Source organism: Pectinophora gossypiella, chromosome 2 (assembly GCF_024362695.1).
Source record: "Pectinophora gossypiella chromosome 2, ilPecGoss1.1, whole genome shotgun sequence".
Taxonomy (NCBI): domain Eukaryota; kingdom Metazoa; phylum Arthropoda; class Insecta; order Lepidoptera; family Gelechiidae; genus Pectinophora; species Pectinophora gossypiella.
Window position 1 is genome coordinate 4,135,552 of NC_065405.1, and position 27,098 is coordinate 4,162,649.

The window sequence follows — 27,098 nt, forward strand, 5'->3', positions numbered from 1 at the left end:
CCCCCTAATATTATCCCGTTTCCCAGGGTCCGCTTACCTTTTTGACAGGTCCGGTTTATTACAGAAGCGATTACATGTATTTCCTTCTAACCCGTCAAGGGCAAACCAGCCCAGTACAGGTTCGGCCACATATCGAATAGAATATTATTATTGATATAATAATATTCAGGGACCTAGAAGGACTTACATTGACTAAATTGGAGATGTCCTTAGAAAAGGTTTAAAACGATCTACTCTGAACCGGCGTGCGTGTATGAAGCAATTGATGAATGTGGAGGAAGCAAGACAAGTGTGTCAGGATCGAAGCAAATGGAATTCTATAGTCTCTGCTTACCCCGGTGGGAAATAGGCGTGAGTTTATGTATGTATGTGTTAGGGACTCCATAGGAAGGATATGGAAACGACATGCATAATAGTATATTATTATCATACTATATCAGCAAATCCGCATTAGTCGTGTGACTTATTTGAAGAATAACAATAAAAATGAGTTATATGAGTTTGAATTCATGTTTGCATCATAGATAAATAATTGGAACCTCAAAAGGAAAAGAAACGAAACCTTCATAGGATTACTTTGTTGTCCATTCGTTTGTTCATCTGTCTAGACCCATTTTCCCGGGAACGCGTGGAGATATCAAGTTGAAATCAACATCATCTAATACTTAAGTCTGAGGTCCTTTGAAAATGTCCAAACAAAATTACGCTTCTAAAGCAATTCTAAAGCGATTTAAAATATCAAATTGAAATCAACATCATCTAATACTTATATCTGCAGTCCCTTGAAGATGTACAAAAATTACGCTTCTAAATCAACGAAATTTGAAGATTGAAGCCATTTGAATCTTATTTTCTAACAATTTGCAGGGGAATCAAACCTTATGAGGTACTTCCCCATAGACCTAGACGTTGGCAGAGTCATAATAATTATATGGTCCGAAGATAATTTAAATACTTTATCTTTGTCAGTCTTTACTGAATTCTTTATATATTTGAACCAAAAAAAAACTTTTTGTCTGGATAATGTCTTCTGTTTCGCTGACAAATTAGAAATAGTCAGAATGCCTTTTCAAGGTGCCGAATTTGGCACAAACACGCCACTTGTTTGTCTACGTTTTGCATCAGCACTCTCCTAATAGCCACTGGCGGCCAAGCTGCCAAGCCAACCAAGCCTGCCAAGTACCGATGACTTGGCGTTAACTGCCAAGCTATATATGCCAGGGACGGGTGCCAAATATTCATGTGTATTACCCCCTAATGAGCGGGCGCTTTGGTTGTTTAGGAATTTTATTTAGGACTGCTTTTTAGGGTTGCGAGATAACGTGAAGTAGATTATCACGTGTTTAACGGTGAAGAAAAGCATCGTGATCGGGAACCCATATTATTCAAAAATTCGCTTTGGAGGTATGTGATCTAACCTGTATTGGCCTGGTTTACTCTACGCGTTTTGGAAGGTCAGATAGGCAGTCATCTGTAAAAACCGGACCTGTCAAATCTTCGGGTAAGGTAAGCGGACCCTGTTAAAACCAGGATAACGCTAGGGATGATGACCTCAGTGGCTTGGAGTGTGTAATATCAGTAACTTTTTTAGCAATGGAAAGTCCCACGCTTTGGTCAAGTTTCAAAAGATTTTGACAATCGGTAGTAATATTAATAAAAATATATTACATTGTTATACTAACTTATATCACCTCATATCATTTTCATACATTTTTATCACTGTCACTGGCTAGAAGTCAATGCGATACAACCATATCTCGTTTGGGTAGTCAGAGGCACATCTATTGCAAGGTGAACTCTTGCGCACCACACCACACTCACCGAGCTTTTTGTTAGTCCAACGTGATAGGTGAGCCGTATCGGTGTCTATAATGGTCGAGTCAACTGTGCGACATATCTACAATAAGTCATGTTAAAAAAGCTGTCGATTCTTATAATCATTTGCAACTAGGCTAAACTGGTCGTAACCAGAACAAAGACGGTATACTCACATGTCTGTACAATATGTACAGGAAACCAAAAATAACTTTATTCTTCACCAATTTTTTTTACCGTTCCGTTTGACACAGCACAACCGGAACCTGATACATCTCCATCTGACATCGGTATAATATATGTGCATATTTCCAAAATATCGCAACCAAATTAAGCTCACATTATTCACCCCTCTGAATTGGTGCTAATAACCGCGGTTACCCCTCCAGTACCTATATGAGGGGATGGAGGACAGAACTGTTCTATTGAAAAACACGAATTTTCATGAAAATATTGCTGTTGAATATTATGTCTGTTGAGTTTCGGGAAATTTGTTAAAACAAAATCCGTGATAAACCTGTTTGGAAAACACCGACAGACACGGATTTACATCACAGTGTCACGCTATTAATAAATTAATTAATTAATGAAAGGTATGACCCACGTGATATCAATTATCTACAGCCTATTCATAAAGTTTAATTCAGTTGTTTAAAGCCCGAGCCGTAATTCGAACCTGTGACACTACTGTTAGATAGAAAAGAATCGATCGACTTAATATCGACTGACACATCACTATGCTAATGAACTTCACAACACTAGCTTATGCCCTTAAGTAAATTAAAGACAAAAAAAAAACACTAGCTTACGTACTTTGACAGATCTAATTCGTACCGCGCATTGAGACGATTGTAAAATGTCATTAATTCTCCGAATGAGGCAATTTTTTTGGCAGTTTTCGAGTTTCTCATCCAAAATCAACGAAATGTAAAAGTTATAATTTGCACATAGGTAAATGAAAAGGACAGCGAACGCCGAAACTTTCCATCGTACAATTGACTACATAATACATTGTACCTGTAGCAATTAATTACGGCTAACATTCAAAAACTTTGTTTTTCATTTCCTTTTCACCTCTGCAGCTTAATTTAGCACTGGGATGTTTCAATTATTTGCAAACAAAATTCAGTGAAACAAAACACAAACTTTGCTGATTCGTTACAAGTTCTATCACATTAGTGTTGTGCGGTGATTGAGCAATATGAGTGAATATCCGAATATTACGAAATACTAATTCATAATTCATGTTCATTTATTCGCAATAAAAGTGGTATTACAGTTTGCAGATGGTTAGCATTTAACATTTAGTCTACATTTTTAGTTATTTAAATTATAACATGCGAATAGATAAATAAAATAAAATTGATAATTTAAATGACAATCATTAAGTACATTAATTATGAAATAATAATAAAATGATTTACAATGTCATTATTCAAATTACAATACACAAAAAAGATAAAAACAATTAAAATTAATAGAATTTCCAGCAAACAAATCGTGAGCATTAGCAGAGCAGTAGATGAGTATTTTTATTAATAATACTTTGTAATAAGTAGGTAAGTATTAGAAAAAATAAGGTACATAAATAATTTACTAAAAAAATTGGTATTGACGGCCGAAAATAGATTTTCTTTTCATTTATGATCACGCAAAATACGTTCATTTTATTTTAAGAAGCTTACTTTATATAAAAAGCTTATTATAAGATTAATGATTACCTAAATAATAAAAATGCTCGGTATTAAATATGTTTCTTTAGTTATTAAATAAATTGTAATGTAGGTAATACCTACACTGATTTAAAAGATGTGTTGCTGTTGCAGTCTCTTGTCATTTCTTCTCCTCAGCCATAACAACTTGCGTAATGACTTAGATTCAAAAATGTTAAATTGACCTTCAACAAGTTTATCTACATATTTATAATTACATTGAATAAATGATTCTGATTCTGAAAAATAGAAATTCATATTTCAAGCGTAGATAATAAATACATTTAAAAAGCTTTCAAAATATTTACATATTTACTGTGAACACCAAGTATGGCTTTGAACAGAAACGTCGGGAAGAGCTTGATTCAAAACGCGACGAGCTGAAGGCCCGACCATCTGTGGTCATAACATATAACTATATCGGAGGTGTGCTGACGTGCAGTGGCACATCCACCGCCGCCGTATATTCACTGCTAAGATCGGTTACGTCAGCCATATAAGAGCGCACCTTAGGCGTTCCTAGAGTGGAGACTTGTCGCCATGGCCGAATGCGGCTGGAAGGATACGATTTATAATATCCGAATCATAATTATCGAAAGTAATTTACAACCCTAGTCCGAATGTATAATTTATTCAGAGATATTGTTTTCTGTTTGTTTAAATCAAAAATTTTAACATTCGATGTTTCCATTCGCTTCTGCTTTTACACCAATTTAACAAAGTCTTTGAATTGAAAGTGAGTTTACAGAATCACTTCACTGTACAAATAACTTTGCCATTATCACCTTGCTGCTGTTAACAATGTTGGTGGCAAAATATTTTGCTTCCGTAACAATATCATCAATATCGTCAATATCTGATAATTTAATACTTCTGACGGCCTCAGTGGCCCAGTGGTTGAGCGTTGCACACAATTCGGAGACCCCGGGTTTTAATCCCGGTGGGGACACATCACAAAAATCACTTTATGATTTTTTGGCTGATCACCCGATTGTCCAAAAGTAAGATGATTCCGTGCTTCGGCAGCCGCGTTAAGTTATTTTTTTATAAACGACCTACCTAGTCTTGTAAAACATGAGGTGGTGCTGTTTGCAGATGATACCTCCTTACATTTTAAAGTAAAGAGACGACAAGATTCCTTTGACGATGTAAACAACGCCATTTCAGAGGTAGTGGATTGGTTTACTGTAAACAACCTGCTACTTAATGAAAATAAAACAAAATATGTTTATTTTACGTTATCGAATGTTAGTAGGCCCCTCGATTCTATTATTGTAAAAAATAAGGAATTGGACCTCACGGATACTGCTGTATTTTTGGGAATTACTTTGGACGCTAAGTTGCAATGGAGTCCTCATATTGATAAGTTGTCCAAAAGGCTCAGCTCAGCAGCATTCGCGGTCAAAAAAATTCGTTTAATAACCGATGTAGAAACCGCGCGATTAGTTTATTTTGCCTACTTCCACAGTCTAATGTCGTACGGCATCTTGCTGTGGGGTCATGCTGCAGATATGAACAGCATTTTTGTTCTGCAAAAGCGAGCCATTCGGGCAATTTACAAATTGGGACCCAAGATGTCACTTAGAAATAAATTTAAAGAAATTAATATTTTAACTTTGGCATCACAATATATCTTTGAAAACTTAATATATGTAAAAAAACATATAGGATTATTTGCAAAAAATAGCGATCGGCACATTGTTAATACCAGGAATAAAAATAAACTTGCTTTACAAGTCAGTCGATTACATAAGATTACTAAATCTTTTAAGGGGCAATGTATACGTTTTTACAATAAGATTCCCATTGACATTCAGAATTTGCCTTTCAACTGTTTTAAGACAGTAGTTAAACAAAAACTTTACAAAAAAGCTTATTATAAAGTTAGTGATTATTTAGAAGATATGAATGCATGGGATTAACTGTCTGAGAACTGATATTAGGCAGCTAAATTACTCAATTGTATACCAATATTTTATGTTTTATGTTTATTTTTATTTTTTTAAAGAACGTCTAGGGCCCTGTGCCGAGGTTTTTCTTGCAGCTTCTTTTCCCCGGCTATACAGGTTGTGAGAAGCTGCAGTAGTTTTAGGCGGATGAGACGTTCGTTATGTAAAATTGACGATTCAAAGTGTAACTATGTTACCTACTGAATAAAGATATTTTTTGAATTTGAATTTTGAATTTGAATTTTATTTTGGGGACGTAGGTCCCGGTCCCGGCTAATACTTAAGTAAGTAAGTACCTATGTAGTTGTTATTTCAGGCATGCCCGAGGCCTATGGCCGATCAACAATAACCCTGATACTAGGGTTGATGAGGTTGGTCACTGGCCTCGCAATCCATATGACAGTAGAAGAAGAACAAATACCACATCAGCACAAAATCGCGGTTAGAGCCTAACTCAGAATTAGTTACAAACCAGAATACACCCAACCACCAAGCACAAAATCGCGGGTAGAGTTTTCTTCATAAACCTGTGAAAGCCGCTAAGCTGAGCTGAACACTTAGTTGCAATATACTGCAATCTTCTTACAGCTTTGTGCCGCAATATTACTGCACAGAGCCACGGACTAGCTTCACTAAACTTGCTTATTTGTTTGGTCTTTTTAAGATTTCAGTTGGAGGTGTAAAATTTTAAAGTTTTATGGAAATTGTTTTCTATTACACCATTTTAGTACCCTGTCTGTCAAGCTGTCAGCGTCAAAGAATACGTAGAAGACAAACAATACAATACAATTTTTTGAATACAGTAGGAGCACTCTATTTCGCAATGTTTAATGCTGCACTTGTGAAAAATGCACTAGATGCTTCTTTGAATTATAACTCGAGCACTTCAATTGAATCATTCCGAGATTTTGCTGACAATTATTTTCCTTTTTCGGAATCGGGATTTGAATCTGGGACGTATAAGATCGTGATATCAAGACTTAAACTGGACTACAGAGGTCATTTGATAACTATCTAATTTGAATATTTTTTTTTTTGTAAGCTAAACAAAGTATTTATTAAGGAAAAGGTCCCACAATATCCAGTCTATTGGATTATGCTAAGATTGAGACTGACCAAAGAAAAGGACAAAACTATATCGAACCAGAGTACAATGTATGTCGACTATTAAACCCTGAGCGTAAAATTCCATGACATCGTAAACACATTGTTTGAACACGAAAGGACGTAAGACGCATTTGACCTGAAACTGAAAATGTAGTTCTATTTTTACCACATAAAGGGTTATATTTGTTCATGCCAATGTATGCAGAGGATTTCGAAAAGGCTTAATAATTTCGAAGGCGTGCCTAGTTGGCTGTCCAAGGGATTTTGCGATTTGTCGTTGATTTTTTTATTGCTATTGCGGTGTTATTATCGCCGCGGGACGGTGGGCCAATATTTTTTACGGTTGCGTTACTGGATGAATGAAGAATGTTTTTGTATTTTTATTCTTTTAGGAGCATGTAATGGGGCTTATTTGATTTATGTTTACTTAAGCTAAGAGGAGCTCGGTGGCGCAGCGGTAAACGCGCTCGGTCTGCGATTGTTGAAGTAAAGCAACTTTCGCAGAGGCCGGTCATAGGATGGGTGACCACAAAAAAAAAAAGTTTTCATTTCGAGCTCCTCCGTGCTTCGGAAGGCACGTTAAGCCGTTGGACCCGGTTGCATTAGCAGTCGTTAATAACCACCAATCCGCACTGGGCCCGCGTGGTGGTTTAAGGCCCGATCTCCCTATCCATCCATAGGGAAGGCCCGTGCCCCAGCAGTGGGGACGTTAATGGGCTGATGATGATGATGATGAAGCTAAGAGAACCCTCTGACTTTTTGGTACCGGACTTCCACCAATGATTTATTAATTTATCTTAAGTGCAGTTTTCACTGACACAGTTGGCTCGGCGATACGACTCACCACCAATCACGTTGGTGTAACAGAAAATTCGGTGAGGCATTGGATGTACCTCTGACTACCCCATATTGGGTTATGCCCCTGAGCTTATGTATTTTGTGTATCTGTTTGAATAAGACGTTTAAATAAACATCTTAAATAACTCCTGTTGCATTTCTATCGTATGTCGACATGCAGCATTTTGTACAGATACGGTTCTCGTTTGCGGAGTGTTCTGTCACCGAAGTAGTTGGTGACCCTTACCTGTTCGTCAATATTGTCCACTTAATGCTATGCTCAACAAGTTCTCTTTGTTCTGGATTGCCATGGTTATTTGATATTAATAGATAAGTAGTCCCCAAAAGGCCCAGAGTTGCATTTTCATTTGCTATATTGCCTCAGAGACCTATTCGGAAATTTAAGCTTCAAATGGCACTCGATTTTAGAACATCTAATCATCCCCTGATCCCTCTGATGAAACAATATTCATTGTCTCTCCATTGTCGAAGGACAAACAGTGTAATAAATCAATCAAATGTGCGTCCGACACTCCCAGCTATGGTGCAAGAAGAAGAAGATGGCGATTGTTTCTAAAACTATCAACATCATCATTAATTTAAGAGCCATGCTACCTTTTTAGGACAAAATAGGGCAGTGGTTTCCCTCTTGTCTTCCGCCCCTAAAAATATATCATGAACTAAACCATGCTCACGACAAAGCTACATCCATCGCAAGATGACCTAAGTACCCACACCTCACCGAGCTTTCTATTATACCAACATGATCGGTGGTAAGCCACATCGCCGCCTATAATGGCCGAGGTAACTGTCTTTAAAACTAGCATAATTTTGCATATGGTTATTTTGTTTTTACAGGGTCCTCTTACGTAACCTGATCATTTGGTAGGTCCGATTGTTTATAAAAACACCAACCTAACTTTCCTATTTAAAGCGAAAAGAAGTCCGATACGCGCGTTCCTATAAACAAAGCCATCAGCATTTGGATATTTTCTTTGGGCACAATAATGTATTTTTATCATTATGACAGTGCATTTTTTATATATTTTTAAATTTGGATCATTCGTTTAAATGATAAAAAACCTTATGCGTCAAAAAAATAGAATTAAGTAACTAAAAATGTATCTCTCCTTTCGAGAAATTGTGAAAGGCACATTTACAATATACAAAAAATAAAATTGCTGTTCAAAATTCTAGATAAAGTAAATTAAATTCATCTTTTTTGGGGTTATGTATACGTTTTTACAATAAAATACCAGATAATATTTTAAATTTGTCAGAAAATAAATAAATTTAAAGCTCATGTGAAGCTTACATTATGTAAAAAAGCTTATTATTAGATTAATGTAATAAATGTTTGGTATTGAATGTGTTCCTCTAGTTATTAACTAACTTGTAATGTATACCCTCAATGATTTAAAAGATGTGTTGCTGTTGCAGATTCTTGTCATTTCTTCTCTTCATAATACTTTGCGAAATGACGTAAATTTAAAAATGTTACGTTGCCTTTAACAAGTTTATCCATGATATTTACGTTGAATAAAATGATTCTGATTCTTATGAATCGCCCCATACAACATTGTCACGTGTCCAGTAATCCTGTCATGGTACGACAACCATTGACGGAATTATGTGCTGTGTATCTCCATAGAGGAATTAGGAAGAGCAAACACCAGCACTGGATAATGTCGCAGCACTATTGATTAATTAATTTCCCATCAAACGTTTATTCGATAGCGATTGTGGAAATGAAACATAGGACTGGTGGGGTCTTCTCCGTAGCTCTATACGGACTCATTACTCTGAGACCAGCTTAATGACTTTTTTGTTCACCAACAAACAAAAAGCCCAAGAGTAGTAGTAAAAGTACAGAACACAAGCACACAACGGACATCATCATCATCAATTTAAGAGCCACGCTCTTGTCGGTGCAGCATTTTCCATGCTACTTTTTTAGGGCAAAATAGGGCAGTGGTTTCCCTCTGAACATAACACAACGGACACTTCATACAAAAAATCTTATCCAACTAACGCATAAGTCCGAGCGAGAACAGCCTCCCTCTACTCCTTAGCGACTTACGGCCGGCCATATTTTTTAAGACCAAAGGGGGTGAGGTAAATCTATCTACTGTATCTACGAATTGGTGCGGGGCGGAGAGGGTTCCCGTATTATTCTTTACTCTATGACACAAGGAAAACAGTCCTAAAAATAAAACTGACAAGTTTTAAGTGCCAAATGTTTGTTATCTCTCCATCGCAGTAGACCGGAGCATATAATTGTGGTTGCCGGCTTAAGAGTTAATTTGGAACCTCTCCAAATTTGGCTTTTATCCGCAAATAAAAGAGAAAATATACTTGGAGACTGCATTGGGGGTGTATTAGTTATTATTTGAGTTTCGAGTAGTCGTAGTTAGAAGTCTGTCCCTAGAATAACGAACATATTATACATAACATAAACAGCCTATATAAGTCCCACTGGGCACAGGCCTCCCCTCGATCAACCGGAGGGGGTGTGGAACGTACTCCACGCTGCTCCACTGCGGGTTGGTGGAGGTGTTTTTACGGCTAATAGCCGGGACCAACGGTTTCACGTGCCCGATAGCACGCAATCATCTTACTTTTTCAGACAATCAGGTGAATCAAGCCTGAAAAGTCCCTACCAAGCAAAGAAGAGTCTGACAAAGAATAACGAATTCTAGAAAATTCGCAGTGTCGAGTTTTTGTTTTTTTGACGTGACGTATTGTATATTTGCCGCAGATGGCATTAACTACTTGGCCGGAACTGTGTTGAGACAAACATGTAAGCCTCGCAGCCGGATTGTATAATTCATAATAATACAATACGCCTAGCCATTTGAAAAACAGGTCCATTTTGTCAAAACAAAACGGGGCGGGTATTCGTTTTCGAATTCGTGATTACATCATAAATAAATATAATATTTATGTGCTCAGAAGTGAAAGAAAATATCGTAAAGAAAACTGCGTTCCGGAGATAGCGTAGCCTGTAGTGGGCTGGTTTTTCTTTCGCTGGTTGGAAGGTAAGACAGACAGCCTGTCTTACTTCTTGGATCTGTCAAATCTTCACCTAAGGTAAGCGAATCTTGTGAGAAACGGGATAGCAGTGGCCCCGATTCCTGCAGACATCTAATTTTATTTTAAGTTATATCTGTCATTTTCTTATCCGCCGTAAGGAAAGGGACGGGTGACAAGAAACAAGAAACAAGAAACATTTATTGAGAAGCTGTGATTGACAACTGTTAATTTTAAAATGAATGAATAACCCGGCCTAATAAAATATGCATCTCGCTGGTATGCAACCCGTTTGACGTGTGCTGTCAACTTAATTCTGTCAGGTTATCGGCCAATATAAAAATTTGGGTGTGTTTATAAAATTCCTGCCTAAAATTTGTCATGTGTTCCATAAATTTTATGTCTGTCGATTACCCGTCCCTTTCCTTTTCGGCGGATAAGAAAATGACAGGTATAACTTAAAATAAAATTAGATGATGTGTACTGTCACGAGTACTAATATGTATACACTTTGAAACCATGTCACATTAACTTTCTTGACAAATTAAACCGTAAGTCTCATTAAATGTCAAATTTGAGAGTGCGACAGGGTTCTAAAGTGGGTATATGATATTGCTCATGACTATACTGGAATCAGCACCAGTATAATGATTCAAATTCAGTTAATTTGGTGAGAAATGCTATTGAATATCAATTCGAATGGTTTGATAATAATCTCAGTACTCGAGGAACAATTTTATTGCCTCAGATATCGTAATCATGTATATTTTTTCTTTATTTCTTTCTATCCCACAGACGTTAACGAGCTGTATTATTATTTCTGATTTAAAGAACGATGGAGCTGTTGTCATTTTGCATCCGTTTTGTTATAACACTAAATATTTCTGTCATACATACAAAAACTCACGTCAGTAATTCCTAATGGGGTTGTCAGAGCCACATGTTTATAATAAACTAAATTGAAAAATACGGTAATTGCTGTAGCGTACATGGTAGATGTATGCTACATGAGGATGCTACATGAGGTAGATGTATGTATGAGGAGCTCGGTGGCGCAGCGGTAAACGCGCTCGGTCTGCGATTGTTGAAGTAAAGCAACTTTCGCAGAGGCCGGTCATAGGATGGGTGACCACAAAAAGAAAGTTTTCATCTCGAGCTCCTCCGTGCTTCGGAAGGCACGTTAAGCCGTTGGTCCCGGCTGCATTAGCAGTCGTTAATAACCACCAATCCGCACTGGGCCCGCGTGGTGGTTTAAGGCCCGATCTCCCTATCCATCCATAGGGAAGGCCCGTGCCCCAGCAGTGGGGACGTTAATGGGCTGATGATGACATGGTAGATGGACATAGAAAATTATAGTTATTTTAAATAAACAAATTCAGAATACTGAATATTGAGGGAAAACACTGCCCTATTTTTAGCTGACTGGGGCGAAGCAAAAATGAGGATTATGTGTTTGATCGCAATGTATGTGTCTATGCACGTATATACGAACCTAACTTCTAAACCCCTTGTCAGAATTTAACAAATGAGGTGTCACTAGAAGCGTCTTGATCATCCGATAGTTATAGGTTAGTGACGTCACGCTAAGATTAATGTGGCGCCCTCTAGAGGACATAAAGTGAGGACGAAAAAAAAATGTTTTGCCAATCTGTCCTATGAGCTTTTTTACCACGGCATGCGACCACAGCTTTCCCCTAAACATCACAATTCAAAAGAATTTCAGAGAAATGTACCTATTTTCTTGTGTCATACCTTTTAAAGCGTTATTTTTCCGTAGTCGGGTTTACAAAGTAGCATAGAGAATGCTATACCGAAAAGAGCGTGGCTCTTAAATTAGTGATGAGAATACATTAATCATTCTTAAATACATTCAAACCTAGAAGGGTATAAGCTTATTATATAATTACAAACTTTATTGTTACAACAATGTAGTTGCTTTCGTCTCGTATTCTCACCGTTAACATAACGTAGGCCGTTCGTAAGCCTTTTTGACAAGGGTGTTATTATTTATAGGATACCGTAACTTAAAGCACTTAATAATTAATCCCCCTGAGGCTATGTTTAGCGATGCGAATTATTGCTCATATTCCCTTTAAATAACATAAACCCACTTGATATCATTACGTTCATATCTCACTAGGACACCAACGAAATGTATACAGTTGACACCCGGGCCAGATAAAACCAATCTTCTATCGTGTGAGTTGTGAGGCTACCAACCTCAGCAACCTGGTAACAGGGTTATTATTGAGCCGCCAAAGGCCTCTGACATAGCTCATGTATCGACTGCATACTTACATCAGTAATAACCGGGACCAACGTTTTAACGTAATTAAAGCACATAATAACGGGTTCTTACCGCGTTTAAATGGGGATATGAGACTCCCGATATTTCGATACGAGTAAACACGCGTTTTTGCGTAAACTTAAAACAATGTATAACGTTTTAACGTGCCTTCTGAAGAACGTATCATCTTACTTTCGGACAATCAGATGATGAGTCTGTAATTTTCTAACTAAACTAAGGATTACAAAGTAATTCTTGTGATATGTCCTCACCGGAGTTCGAACCCGGGGCCTTCGGATCGACTCGACTTTAATAGGTCGATAGCGATAAGCGCGGAGTGAGAGGTGAAATCGGGGTCCTGAAATGTTTGTTGTCGCGAGCTACTAAACTATACTTCTCTTTTAATAACTTTTAATACTACTTTAGAATAGAATAGAATAGAATAGAAATTGTTTATTATAAAAGGACGCCACACACAAAGACAAGACAATAACATCACTTATTTTTTTTTTACAAAACAATAATAAAAAGCATAGAAGGATGTTCATTACAAAGATCATAAGGTGGTGGTGGACGTCCTGAGATAAAAGGGCCTCACTCAGCACAAGTCGCGGCGTGAACCACGACGCTGGTATTATGTGGACCCTGTTGGGTGAGGCACGAACGTCGTGTTCCATAAACATACGTTAATATTCGTACATAGATTAAATATTACCAAATTACTTAAAATAGAATGTAGGTGTACATATAATATATTTTATATATTTATCACAAAAACGTATACATAAATGCTTAATATTATAATAGTAATTAATGCAAGCGGATATAGTACGCACCTGATATAAACAAATACGAATGCATAGAACATAATAAGTAGGAATTATATTATATAAGTATGTGTATTGTGTAGTCTGTTTGTGTTAGCATCTATCGCGCGCGCAGCTCCTCGAGTCAGCTCGGCCGGCAAAGTACCTAGTCCAATTTCTGCCAGTATAATACTTATTGATAAGATATTTTTCCCATTCGACCGTCGCGCCTCCGAACAGACACGACGCATTCCGAAGAAAAAGAAACGAAATTGTAATAAAATTGCACATTAAATCAAATAATAGTGAATAATAGTAAAGCAAAAATACATATTTAAATAGGAGACAACAAATTTCGTCAAATGCTGAACAACATCCATAAACATTTATACAAAACAAAAAAGTGCAACGGGTATAAGTAACGAGCCGTCATCGCATTCAAGGTTAAATTGAAAACCCCGATAAACCTTCCACGAGGTAAGTGTTTTCTTCTTAAAGTACCTACCCACAACATTACCTAACTTGTATGGGTATACGTACCTACCTCCTTTTTTTTTTGTTGATTGAGGGACAGTATAATGAAGCCTATGTGTGCGATTATTTTCCAGATCACGCAAATATCACCCGACGGAAAGCATAATTATTATTATGACAATGGTTGCGGCGCCGCATCCAGCCCGCTGGGAGGACTCCGCCGCGCTACCGTGTTGAAACCAATGAGGTAAACAAACTTTATTGGTATTTGATGTATATTTATTAGTTTAGTAGTTGCATATCTAGGAGATAGCATTTGTACTTTGATTTAAAGCTGTGAATTGTTTTCAGACTACGAAACGGCGGCGGCAAATCGTTCCAGCACTTGGATGCGGCGAAACTGAAACTGCCACGAAAAGCGGTGGTGCGGTGACGAGGTATTGCGAGTGAGTAGTACGACGCACGGGTCCTGGCAGCAGTCACGTCGCGGGACCATACTAGTTTGTCCGCAAGATATGGCGGTAATTTAAATTTAACTACTCCGAACATCAGCGTTGCAAAATGATACTGTCTGCGATATTTCATTTTTAAGATTTTAGCCTTGTTTATGTAAGGTGTTACGTGTGTGCGGGGAGGTATTTTGAAGCAGAATCTAGCGCAAGCATTCTGTACTCTTTGAACTAGTTTTTGTGAGCGCGCCAGCAGCCGAGGCCCATACACAGCGTCCATATAATTGAACTTAGATAAAACTAAAGAGTCGCATAGTTTAATTCGAATGGGAGTGCTTAAATATTCTCGAATTTGGTACATTACTTTTAATCTGTAAAAACAGTTGCTAGCAGTGTTCGTAATGTGCTTTTCAAAAAGTAACTCCTCGTCCATTAGCAACCCTAGGTTTCGCGATTCAGACACTCGCTGTACCACCTCGCCTCGAATACTAATGTTCAACCCTTGACGCGTAATACTCTCTATCTGTTGTCTAGAACCCAAGACCATATACTTCGTTTTATTTCCGTTAAGCATTAGGGTGTTCGCTTCTGCCCAAGCTGCTACACGTTCCAAGTCCTCTTCTAGTCGCTTTACTGCCAGACGGGTATCACATGGCTTACACGAAGTATAAACCTGTATATCGTCGGCGTAAATGTGAAATTTGCAATTTTTTATTTCTTTCATCACATCGGCGCTGTAGATGATGAACAGAAGAGGACCCAATATTGACCCTTGAGGAACTCCCCTACTAACGGTTTTAGTGATAGACCTAACTGAGGAACCGTCCTCGTTGCATAGTTCAACAAACTGCGCTCGATGATCAAAATAGCTGCTAAACCAATTTATGCTATCCACGCTAAATCCATAATAATGTAACTTTGATAGTAGTATTGGGACATATATTTACAACACGCGTTACACTTTGCAGGCATTGTGATTTACCGAGCGATGTTCTGTTAGGTATTAAGTTCCTTAGGTTGTATTTTTGTGTATTTGTATTAGAAAATTTGGCCGAGAAGTTTTATATTATTATATTATTATAAATATGTATAACTGGTAAATTGGCTTTTATTTATTACACAAATCACTCAACACCAATGTGTAATGTGGGTACTTTTCACTTCACCGCTTGAGGGATATTTTTATTTTACTTATATCTCAATAATGCTCGCACTTTACCGGTAGCCTACAATGTATGTTGCACAATATAATCCGTTTTATAGTTTTTAATAAGTATTTCACTCTTTTAACCGACTTATGTATTTTTAATCGACGCAGTGAGTTGGCGTTCCGTATGTCAACACAACGTCCGTGACGTCACTCCCACGTTCCGTGACGTTCACTTTACTAACCGAGCATTCTCCATCACGGCACAGAGTAAAGAAGAACATGAAACTTACTATCACCCAACTGTCACATAAATTATGCAATAGTAATTAAAGGGACTTTAGTAATTCGCAAACATTTTGATACACAACCGAATCGGATACAATGTCTTTGACATCAATGTTGTGCTTTAAAGCTTTGTAATTAAAGCTGATGTTCCTCTGTGCAGTTTCAGAGTTATCTGAGGACGATTTTCATGGAAACGGTTCAGAGATATTAACGGTAGTCTCGTAACTATATACGCAGTCTATAATTACGGTCTCCGTGGACCAAATATTGAGCGTTAGGCTCACGATCCGGAGGTCCTGAGATCGAATCCCGGTGTAGACATGTCACAAAAATGTCTTTCTGATCCTTAATTCTTTTTTACGCGATTCATTGTAGATTTGCCGTAGATGGCATTAACTACTTGGCCGGATAAATGGGGAGCGCTGAGGGTACTCTCAACCGGTACAAAATTTAAGACAACAGGCCTGAGACTGACCAGTTGGGCGCAAACCTCGGCTCTGGGCGCCGTTTGAGAGGAAGAATATTTGAAAGAATTAACCGACCCTAGTGAGTCGATAGCGATAAGCGCCGATTGAGGGAAATCGTCGACTACGCCGGCGGGGTCGGTATCGGGATTGTTCTTAGCATACACATTATTCGCAACGCAATCTCGGAAATCTTAGGTGGAAAAGTAGCCTAAAGCCCAAGTACATTTTATTTTGATATTCTCGTTCCTCGACCGCTGTCACCCCGCTGCTTGCTGACGATCAGTTCGCAACCTAAGGTAAGGTACACTATTCGATACACTCGTGTTCCGAAGTATCGACTGCCAGTATTTGGCAAAAAAGTTGAAATATTCTCGGATACTCACAGCAATTGTAGTAAGTAGGTACTTTCTGGTTTATTTTTTGCGAATATTATGTAGGTGGATTTTTATACATACATAGGTATGTATACGTATAGGTACCTACATAAACTCACGCCTATTTCCCACTTAATTTGGTTAGGACATTAGAGACCCGATTGTCCGAAAGTATGATTATCCGTGCTTTGGAAGGCATGTTAAGCTGTTAGTCCCGGTTACTACTTACTTAGATGGGTCATGTAAGGGGCCAGGTAAGTGGTTCAATAATAACCATGATACCAAGTTTTCTGAGGTTAGTTATCTATCTCACAACGAAACGAAACAAGTAGATAATGGTATTTATTATTACGCAGTTGTAGTCTATGTAGTCTACTGAAATATTTTTTCTTTCACACTCTTATCTCGCTGGTCTAACAGAAAACTCTATGAGGTGTGTGTACTTAGCTCATTTTGCGATGGAAGTACCTCTGACTACCTCAAATGAGTAGTCGTGAAAATTATGTTATGTGTTTTTATACGTTTCTTTCTTTTAATAGAATCGGACATATTATGTAGGTAGTAAATTATATATTTAGGAAAACATCTCCTGTATTTTAGTTCCCTGAAACGGTCAGTCAAGAGCCTTTAAAGTTTAATTGAGTTGTGAATTTCAGCAACTAACAGCTATCGGAAACTAACAAAGTGAATTAAGAAATTTCGTGTTTTCATTTGAAGTTTGCTTTCGGAGTACCTATCTAACTATTAAGTAGAAATAGAGTAAAAATTCCTTTCCTATTAGTTAGCTATTAAGTTTAGATTGTAAATTGTGTTAAGCGCACAAACATAGATAAACTCACGTGTGCTATATCTAATTTGGTAGACAGAGCGAGATGGAAGTCGTCAAATACATATATGAAAATTCCACTTGGTATTAACTCAGAATTATGGTCTGAATCATTCCCCTCAGTATTCGTTACGGTGTCACTTACGCCCTATATTGCCTTTATTTAGCGAAGTCAGTGTAACATAACTTATTTAAATATATGTTACTTACCTACCTAATGTTTTTTTTATGCCTGTTAAAATCCCTTCCTATATACAGGGTGTTAATGACATTGTAACGAAAACTTTGAGGGATGATTCAGCCCATGATCCTGAGTAGAACTTTTCGTCGCAAAAGTATAGAACTGTTGAATTAGAAGACAGGAAATTCCACTTGGTAACGAATCATGTTCTGAATCATCCCCCCTCAGTATTCGTTACGGTGTCACTAACACCCTGTATATACCCTATATTATTATAGTTTTTTTTTAATTTATGCACCTTCTTTTTATGAAACTATTATCCTTCTACTGACCATAAAGTCATTCACAAAGAAAAAAAAACAATACACCTTTCCACCTTTATAACAAATCGACACGATCGAAGGCTCAAACCTCCTTCTCCAAAACGGAAGCCAACCAAACTATCTCATCTACTACACTCTAGATTTCCAAACCCCGAAACTGTGATTACCTACAGATAAAACCACAAGATTCCAATGACAGACCTTGGCAAATTAATTAATGGAACCATCGCATAGAGCGCTATAACATCTAATTAATAGAATACATTTGCATCAGCTTAATTTACATTTCAATTGGGTTCTAATTATTACGTGTAACTGTGATAGTACGGTTCGTCCACCTGGAGACTTGTATGGTTTTGAATATTGAAGCTTTGTTAGATTTGACCGCGACATATTAGAGATATAGAAAGGAGAGTGAGATTAGGTAATTCAATGAACGGGGCAATGCATGCAGTTGTTAGTAGCCAATGTATCTCGCAAGATGCGAGGATGGCTGTTCACAATGCAATACTTGTCTCTACGCTGAAGTACTGCAGTGAATGTTGGGTAAGTATGACAGAAGAAGCAAGAAAGTAGGATTAATGCCGTAGAAATGAGGTCTTTGCGTAGCGTCTGCGGTGTTAAGTTGAGTGATAGAGTGAGAAACAGTGTGATAAGACAGAGATGTGGTGTAAAAGACGATATAGTGACTAAGATTGAGAAGGGAATGTTATGTTGGTTTGGACACGTAGAGCGGATGAAGGATAATAGAATTGCGAAAGCGGTATATAAAGCGAAAGTTGATGGTAGGGTGATTTTTGTGATAAGTCCTCGCCGGTATTCGATTCCTCGACCGAGAAAGTTCGGTGAGGTATGTATACTTGTTTCATCTTGCGATGAATGTACCTCTGACTACCTAAATTGAGATATAGTTGTGAGCTCATGTTCTTTTTTTCTTTATTTAGGCGCTTTTTAAATTCAACTCGAAACGATTTTGTATACAAAACAAAGATAATTAACATAAGTATCGTTTTTATTCAGCAACTAGAATTTAAAAACTTTCCTTTAAACTCTGATTATTTCTTGAATCACAACTGAGTTGAGAAGTAATAAAAGTTAGACGTGAGTGTCGCCAGGCCTCTCGTCCATATTATTATAATCTACATTCTTTGAAAGTTTTGTAAGTTTTATCTTGAAGGAAACCTCGCCAGCGGGCGTGGGAGCGCATCGTGAGCTTTTCTCTTGCTATTAAATGATTTAGGTAGAGAACCATGGTAGCCCAGTTGGTAGAACGCGTGCCTCTCACTTTGAGGTCGCAGGTTCGAATCCAGCACAGGCCTAAACCAATTATTGTCGTATTTGTTTTCGAATTCATGTTTGGATTATAAATGATTATCACGTGCTCAGCTGTGAAGGAAAACATCGTTAGGAAACCGTCATTCCCCGGAAGGTATGTGACTTACCATGTATTAGGCTGGTTTCCCTTTCGCGGATTGGAAGGTCAGACAGGCAGTCGCTTCTGTAAAAACCGGTCCTATCAAATTTTCGGGTAAGGTAAGCGGACCCTGTGAAAAACGGGATAATGCTAGGAAGATGATGATCATATATTTTGTGGCGTAATACTTAGTTTGTATTTTGCGATAACTATTAAGATATTGATTGTAGTTGTATGGTGTAAAGGGCAATTATAATGTTCATGAATAAGGATTAATAACGTATTGCAGTAAATTGTTTTCCAATTATATTATATTAAATACTAGCTTTTGCCCGCGACTTCGTCCGCGTGGCGTGTTATATAAGAGAGAGATCTTTGTGTGTGTGGGAGTGCATACTTATGCAGTTTAGATTTTTTCATACAATTTTTTTCCTAATAACTCCCATTTTTCAAAATATTACAGCCAAAAATAAACTTTATATTTACTAAGGTATGCATGCATGCTAGATTGAATTAATTGATTGAATTGATTTTTTTTTTAATTGATTGTTCATTGAGTTTTAATTTTAATACACACTTCCTCTCTTCCCTTCAACTATGCTGTGCCCTACAGGGTCCATGTTTTAGTTCCTATGCCTATGTAACACCCCATTGTACTACATGGAATGCAATAAATAATTTAATTGAATTGAAAACATCTATCTTACGCGGTTTCGATTTTTTCATACAAATGTTTTTTTCCCGCTAACTCCCGTTTCCGTGGGAATTTTGCAATAACCTGTTGCAACTAAGCTTTAAGTTAACTAAGGTACCTGCATGCCAAATTTCAAGCGTCTAACTTAAGCGGTTTAGATTTTTCATACAAAAGGATTTTCCCGCTAATTTCCGTTCCCGTGGGAATTCCGGGAATTCCTTTCTTAGTGTACCTCTACGGTACCTAAGCTATGTCCCTTCCAAATTTCAAATGCCTACGTTTAGCCGTTCAGGCTGTGCGTTGATATGTCAGTCACTGAGTCAGTCAGTTTCTCCTTTTATTTAGATTTGATTTTTTTCATACAAATGTTTTTTCCCGCTAACTACCGTTCCCGTGGGAATTTTGTTATATCCTGTTGCAACTAAGCTTTAAGTTTACTAAAGTACCTGCATGCCAAATTTCAAACGTCTAACTTGAGTGGTTTAGATTTTTCATACAAAAGGATTTTCCCGCTAATTCCCGTTCCCATGAGAATTTCGGGAATTCCTTTCTTAGTGCACCTCTACGGTATCTAAGGTACCTGCGAGCCAAATTTCAAACATGTAACTTGAATGGTTTAGATTTTTCATACAAAAGGATTTTCCCGTTAATTCCCGTTCCCGTGGGAATTTCGGGAATGCCTTTCTTAGTGCACCTCCACGGTACCTAAGGTACCTGCATGACAAATTTCAAACGTCTAACTTGAGTGGCTTAGATTTTTCATACAAAAGGATTTTCCCGCTAATTCCCGTTCTCGTGGGAATTTCGGAAATTCCTGTCTTAATGCACCTCCTCGGTACCTAAGGTACCTGCATGACAAATTTCAAACGTCTAACTTGAGTGGTTTACATTTTTCATACAAAAGTATTTTCCCGCTAATTCCCGTTCCCGTGGGAATTTCGGGAATTCCTTTCTTAGTGTACCTCTACGGTATCTAAGGTACCTGCATGCCAAATTTCAAACGTCTAACTTGAGTGGTTTAGATTTTTCATACAAAAGGATTTCCCTTCACTACTCTGCTCCTATTGATTGTAGCGTGATGAAAAGTATACTATAACCTGTCCAAGAGTGTGAAGAATAATTGTACCAAGTTTCATTAAAATCCGTCCAGTAGTTTTTGTTTCTATAAGGAACATACAGACAGACAGACAGACAGACAGACAGACAGACAGACAGACAGACAGACAAAAATTTTACTGATTGCATTTTTGGCATCAGTATCGACCACTTATCATCCCCTGATAGTTATTTTGAAAAAATATTTAATGTACAGAATTGACCTCTCTACAGATTTATTATAAGTATAGATTTTAAACATGTTTTATAAACATTTAAAATAGGTAAGTTCTATTAGTATATTAAATTCGTAATATCTTTTGAATTGAATGTAAGTACCTAATGAAAGTACCTAATCTTTAGGTATTTAAACAGTCTTGAATGAAAAATGATTTATTTGATACTAGCTTTTGCCCGCGACTCCGTCCGCGTGGCGTGTTATAAAAGAAAGATCTTTGTGTGTGTGGGAGAAAGGTTAAAAAATGCTTAATTTTATTATTTTTAAATGAGGTTACAGTATAAGTAGCTCAGTTAAATAATGAATTGTTATTAATTTCTAGATTATTAGTTTATGATTTGGTTTGATATTTTAGGAAAATATTATCAGTTTCGAATCGAATCAGTTTAAACAAAATTTAAAAATTACAACAGAAATACGCCGTAAAATACGCCTGGAAAATTCAACAGAAAACTACCTACGAAAGATTTGAACCATCCAAGAATAGTGAAAAGTTCGCCCGCAAAATTCAGTATTTGACACGACCATCAACGACGTCTGCCCTCACGCGTCTGCCGCGTTCCGGTTGCTCACTCGGGTATCTGCCCCCCCTCCGCGCCTCGCCACCGCTGTCGCCGCCCCACAAACGCCGCCGCGGCCGCGACGTTTCTTGGTTGCCACTACCGCGAGCTATAAATTTCAAGCCTCTAACTCGCTTCCCGTTCCCAGGGAAATTTTTAACTTTGCATTCACTAAGGTATAATATGCATGTCAAATTTCAAGCATCTAACTTAAATTATGCAGTTCAGATTTTTTCATACATTTTTTTTTACCCACCAATTCCCATTTTTCAAAATACAGCCATAACTAAAATTTATATTTACTAAGGTATGCATGCATGCTTTTATTCGTAGCATGCATGCAAGATTGAGAACATCTATCTTACGCGGTTTAGATTTTATCATACAAATGTTTTTTCCCGTGGGAATTTTGCAATATCCAGTTGCAACTAAGCTTTAAGTTAACTATGGTACCTGCATGCCAAATTTCAAGCGTCTAACTTAAGCGGTTTAGAATTTTTATACAAAAGGGTTTTTCCGCTAATTCCTGTTCCCGTGGGAATTTCGAGAATTCCTTTCTTAGTACACCTCTACGGTACCTAAGCTACGTCCCTTCCTAATTTCAAGTGCCTACGTTTAGCCGTTTAGGCTGTGCGTTGATATGTCAGTCATTCAGTCAGTCAGTTTCTCCTTTTATATATTTAGATATTTCCGTCATACATGATTTCTATGTAACTTTAACCATTAAGGCTGCTCACGTGACGGAAGCTTAAAAAAGAAGTAACTTCTCCCGTTTTCCCAAAATTTCCCTTCACTACTCTGCTCCTATTGATTGTAGCGTGATGAAAAGTATACTATAACCTGCCCAAGAGTATGAAGAATAATTGAACCAAGTTTCATTAAAATCCGTCCAGTAGTTTTTGTTTCTATAAGGAACATACAGACAGACAGACAGACAGACAGACAAAAATTTTACTGATTGCATTTTTGGCATCAGTATCGATCACTAATCACCCCCTGATAGTTATTTTGAAAATATATTTAATGTACAGAATTGACCTCTCTACAGATTTATTATAAGTATAGATGAGATAACTTGGTCTGAATTTGGTCGGCCATTCTATCACCTTTTAAAATATCGATCGGAAGCTAGGGATACAAATTAAACCCAAACAGTTGCTGTTGAATTAAGTGCAACTAGGTACTTATACTAACCCTTTATAACTGGCAAGATGTTTGATTTAATAAATTGAAGAGCCTCCAAATTTTACTCTCACAAAATCACCCTTCAGCAAATCAAACAATCTACAAACCCTTTACTAGATGCTGTAACAAAAACATTGTGGGTTTTTATAAGTATCCAATCCTTTTAACGAAAAAACTTTTCGCGAGCTGGTAGAGAATTTTAATAATGATTTGCAAAATGAAATCTAGTCTGGCCCGTCCAAACGCTCCGGTTCAAGTTTACCGACATTAAGAAAACAAAAGTAATGTTATTCGAGTGCTCGTTGAGCGTAGAACGGAACGTAGTTGGGCTCTGGAAAGTGATGAGGTTAGCTTATTTTGTGAAGAGTATGTAAATTTAATCATGTTCGTAATTGATACTAGGGAACCTACAATAACTTTTCACAGTTTTTTTACTCATCATCATCAATTTAAGAGTCACGCTCTTGTCGGTGTAGCATATTTTTTTTTTTGTGCTATTTTTTTACTACAGGTTCGTATATGCTGCCGATGCGACACCTCGTTGCGCAAGTTCAACTCTCACGTGAACAAACTGTGCTAGCCATAGAGGCAGCCAATCAGCTCGCGACACCAAACACTTCAGGACCCCGACACCGACCCCGCCGGCGTGGTCGACGATTTCCCTCAATCAGCGCTTATCGCTATCGACGCACTAGAGTCGATTAATTCTTTCAATTATTTTCCCTCTCACGACGACGCCCTGTTGTCTTAAACGTTGTACCGGGTGAGAGCCTTCAGCGCAGCATTTGTCTGGCCAAGTAGTTAATGCCATCTGCGGCAAATCTACAATAAGTCACGTCAAAGAAAAACATTCTTGCACGAACTCATTTCATTTGTTTTGTCTAATCAATATTTGTTCAAAAATAAAAAAGATAACAAAAATAGTAAAATTAGATGCGTCTCGAAAGTTTTCTTTTTAAGTTTTTTTTATTTAAATAGCATTGGCGACTTCATTGTCGTAGAACTACGAACGAGGCAAGTATGGTAATGCAGTTTTTACTTGTGTTGATATAACTCTGTTTTTATGAGTTTAGCTGCTGCATTATTTTACGCTAAACTGAGCTAATGAGATTCTTACGACAATAAAAATTGCTTTTTCGCTGAATATTTTACATTGGCAAGTTTTGTATTATTTCATAGTCCTGTGCATTTTCACCGGTGATTTGCATGAAGAGTGGATTTAAGAAAAAAGGAAAGGTTTAGTACGATCTACTCCGAACTGGTGTGCGAATATGAAACGGTTGATGAATGTGGAGGAAGCAAGAGAAGTGTGTCGGGATCGAAGCAAGTGGATTTTCATAGTTTCTGCTTACCGTATGGATTTAAGAGTAAAATGTAGCGGTTGTCACGTCACAAGAATCATCATCAACTCTCTAGCATTATCTCTAGCATTATATTATGATGTTTGTTTTTTTTTTTCTCTTTGTTTTCACTTCACTTTTTGTTCCTATTTTCACATTATTTTATTTTTAAGTTAAGTAAATTTATATATTGTAACCCTCGGAAGCAGCGTGGTCACTCCCAACACAAGCATATCAAATTGCTTAATGGGAGGTCCACAATTTCGATATTGTAAAATACTGGAGAAAAAAAAAAAAAAATATTATTATTATCCCGTTTTTCACAGGGTCCGTCACAGTGGTTTCTCTCTTGCCTTCCGCACCACTTACATGTAGACGTAAATTTACAATGTTTTTTTATTATTATTTTTAGATCAAGTAATTAATATTCTAAAATTGGGTAATTATGTAGGTATGTGTGTCATGGTTTGTTAAATTAGGGACGTTCCAGGCTACGTTCACCAGAAACAATATAGATGGCGTTGTACAGTTTTAACGTGATGATTGCCTATTTTCTCATTGCTCGGGTACATAGAATTATGTTGCAACCTAAATTACTTCTGTTTATTTTGATCAGAATAATAATGGAAGATTTAATTGTGCCTTGGTGTAAGTAGTAAGGTGTAACAAGGGTCATTATTTAAACCCAAGAACAAACATAAAAGATGCATAAATCTGTCATCCATGAAGTTAGGAGGTTAAACGAAGAAAAATCTGTACAGCGCCATCTAAATATTTTTTTTCTGGAAAGTCCCTTATTGTGTATGTCAATGTAGTGTGATCTATCCGAAATATGGTTCTTTTTTAAATCACTCATTTTTTTTTATTGGAAGAATAGGGTCAAGAGAAATCCACTTTAATTTAAAAAATAAAATATTCTATTTTAAACTTTTTAAAACATACATAGCAAAGAAACAAGATTTGCAAAGGAAACTCATTAAAAGGAAGTAGTCTGGTAAAAAATATAGGAAAGAAAAACCGCATACAAACACTAGTTCCGCGGGTTCAGTGACTCTTCAACAAACAACGTTGATGGAAATTTTAATTCCATTGCGGTGGAGGTGTTTGTTTTAGCAATCGATCGTTCCAACGTTCTCTTTTTAAGATTTAATTTTCCTAGACTATTCAGCGATGTTTTTTTTAATATTAATTGGCGTCTAGAGCGTTAAACGTAATGTTTTTAATGAAATGTTAGTCTTTTTCCTTTTAATTGTATTAATATTGAACATTAAGTGAATTACTGACTAATGTATTTACTTCTCACATATATTATATGAAAATCATTAAAGCTGTAAGTAAATCTTTTAATTAAAGTTCAAAATTGCCTTGCCTTGGGTAATTTTTTTTTACGAAATGGCAACTCAGGTTGGAATGACGTCAGCTGGGCTACCCTTGAAATGTTTAGCTGTGACTTTTGAGCATACCTGGTTTTGTTATACCATGATAATACCATATAATATTATCCTTCTAAAAATAATAGCACCTTTAACATGACAATACGGTTACCGTCAAAGGATTTCTGAAAGCGTTTTAATTTATGCCACTAATGAAGACGTCTAGGCATTGAGGGAAGACAACGCGACGCGACGTAATTTCCGGTTTTTAGTTTCAAAGAGCGCGACGGGGAGCCCGACTTCCGGTACCTCAGTTTCTCGTGTTACTACGTGTTCTCATTTTGAATTTTAAAACATAATTAATAAATACTTTTTCAACACAACGGCAATAACCACGGACCATATTTTTTTTCGACAATCGGATGATCAGCCTACAATGTCCTAACCAAACTAGGGGTCATGAAGAGTATTTTTGTGATAAATTCAAATTCAAAAATATCTTTATTCAGTAGGTGACATAGTTACACTTTGAGTCGTTATTTTTTTACACAACGAACGTGTCATCCGGCTAAAACTACTGCAGCCTCCCACAACCTATATAGCCGGGGAAGAGAAGCAGCAAGAAATACCTCGGACAACGGATGATTGCGAACCTAACGCTCATCCTCTGAACCACGGGGGCCTAACAACGGTCTAGTTGCTATATATAATAGTAAGTTCTTGTTGGTATCTTTAGGTTTAAAAGATACAACTTAAAGTCGTAGGACCAAATGCCTTTTTAAAATCCATACTCAATTGTTTCTTGTGTCTGGAAATCTAAATGTTGTTTTTATGGTGAATGTTGTTTTCACTTGTAATTGGCTTACACATTAGTACTGTTTTACTTTGTTTAATTATGTCCTAACTAAATGTAAGTGATCCATTAAATAAATAAATGGTAAATAAATCGTGGTCATATAAGGTTAACAAAACAATCATGGTTAGTGCAAACACAGCACAAAATAGTTCCACACCCATAGCAAAGATAACTCAAGTAGGCACAGATACAACACTTCTAAAGGTGTTCACACAATGTTCACCGGTGAACCAAAATGAAGTTCAGTGATCCATAAATAAGATATCTTATG

At 37.1% G+C, this 27,098-nt stretch overlaps 1 protein-coding gene and 1 long non-coding RNA gene across 3 annotated transcripts in view; one reads left to right on the forward strand and one right to left on the reverse strand.

Moving 5' to 3' along the window:
• LOC126372337 (apolipoprotein D-like) overlaps nucleotides 1-27,098 on the reverse strand; it is a 466,981-nt gene that overhangs the window by 328,456 nt on the left and 111,427 nt on the right. The gene's annotated exons all lie outside the window — the stretch shown is intronic.
• LOC126372745 (uncharacterized) lies at nucleotides 13,673-15,380 on the forward strand. The gene is made up of 3 exons (XR_007567202.1): nucleotides 13,673-14,020; nucleotides 14,152-14,264; nucleotides 14,369-15,380. It is a non-coding gene; the product is annotated as an uncharacterized LOC126372745 (long non-coding RNA).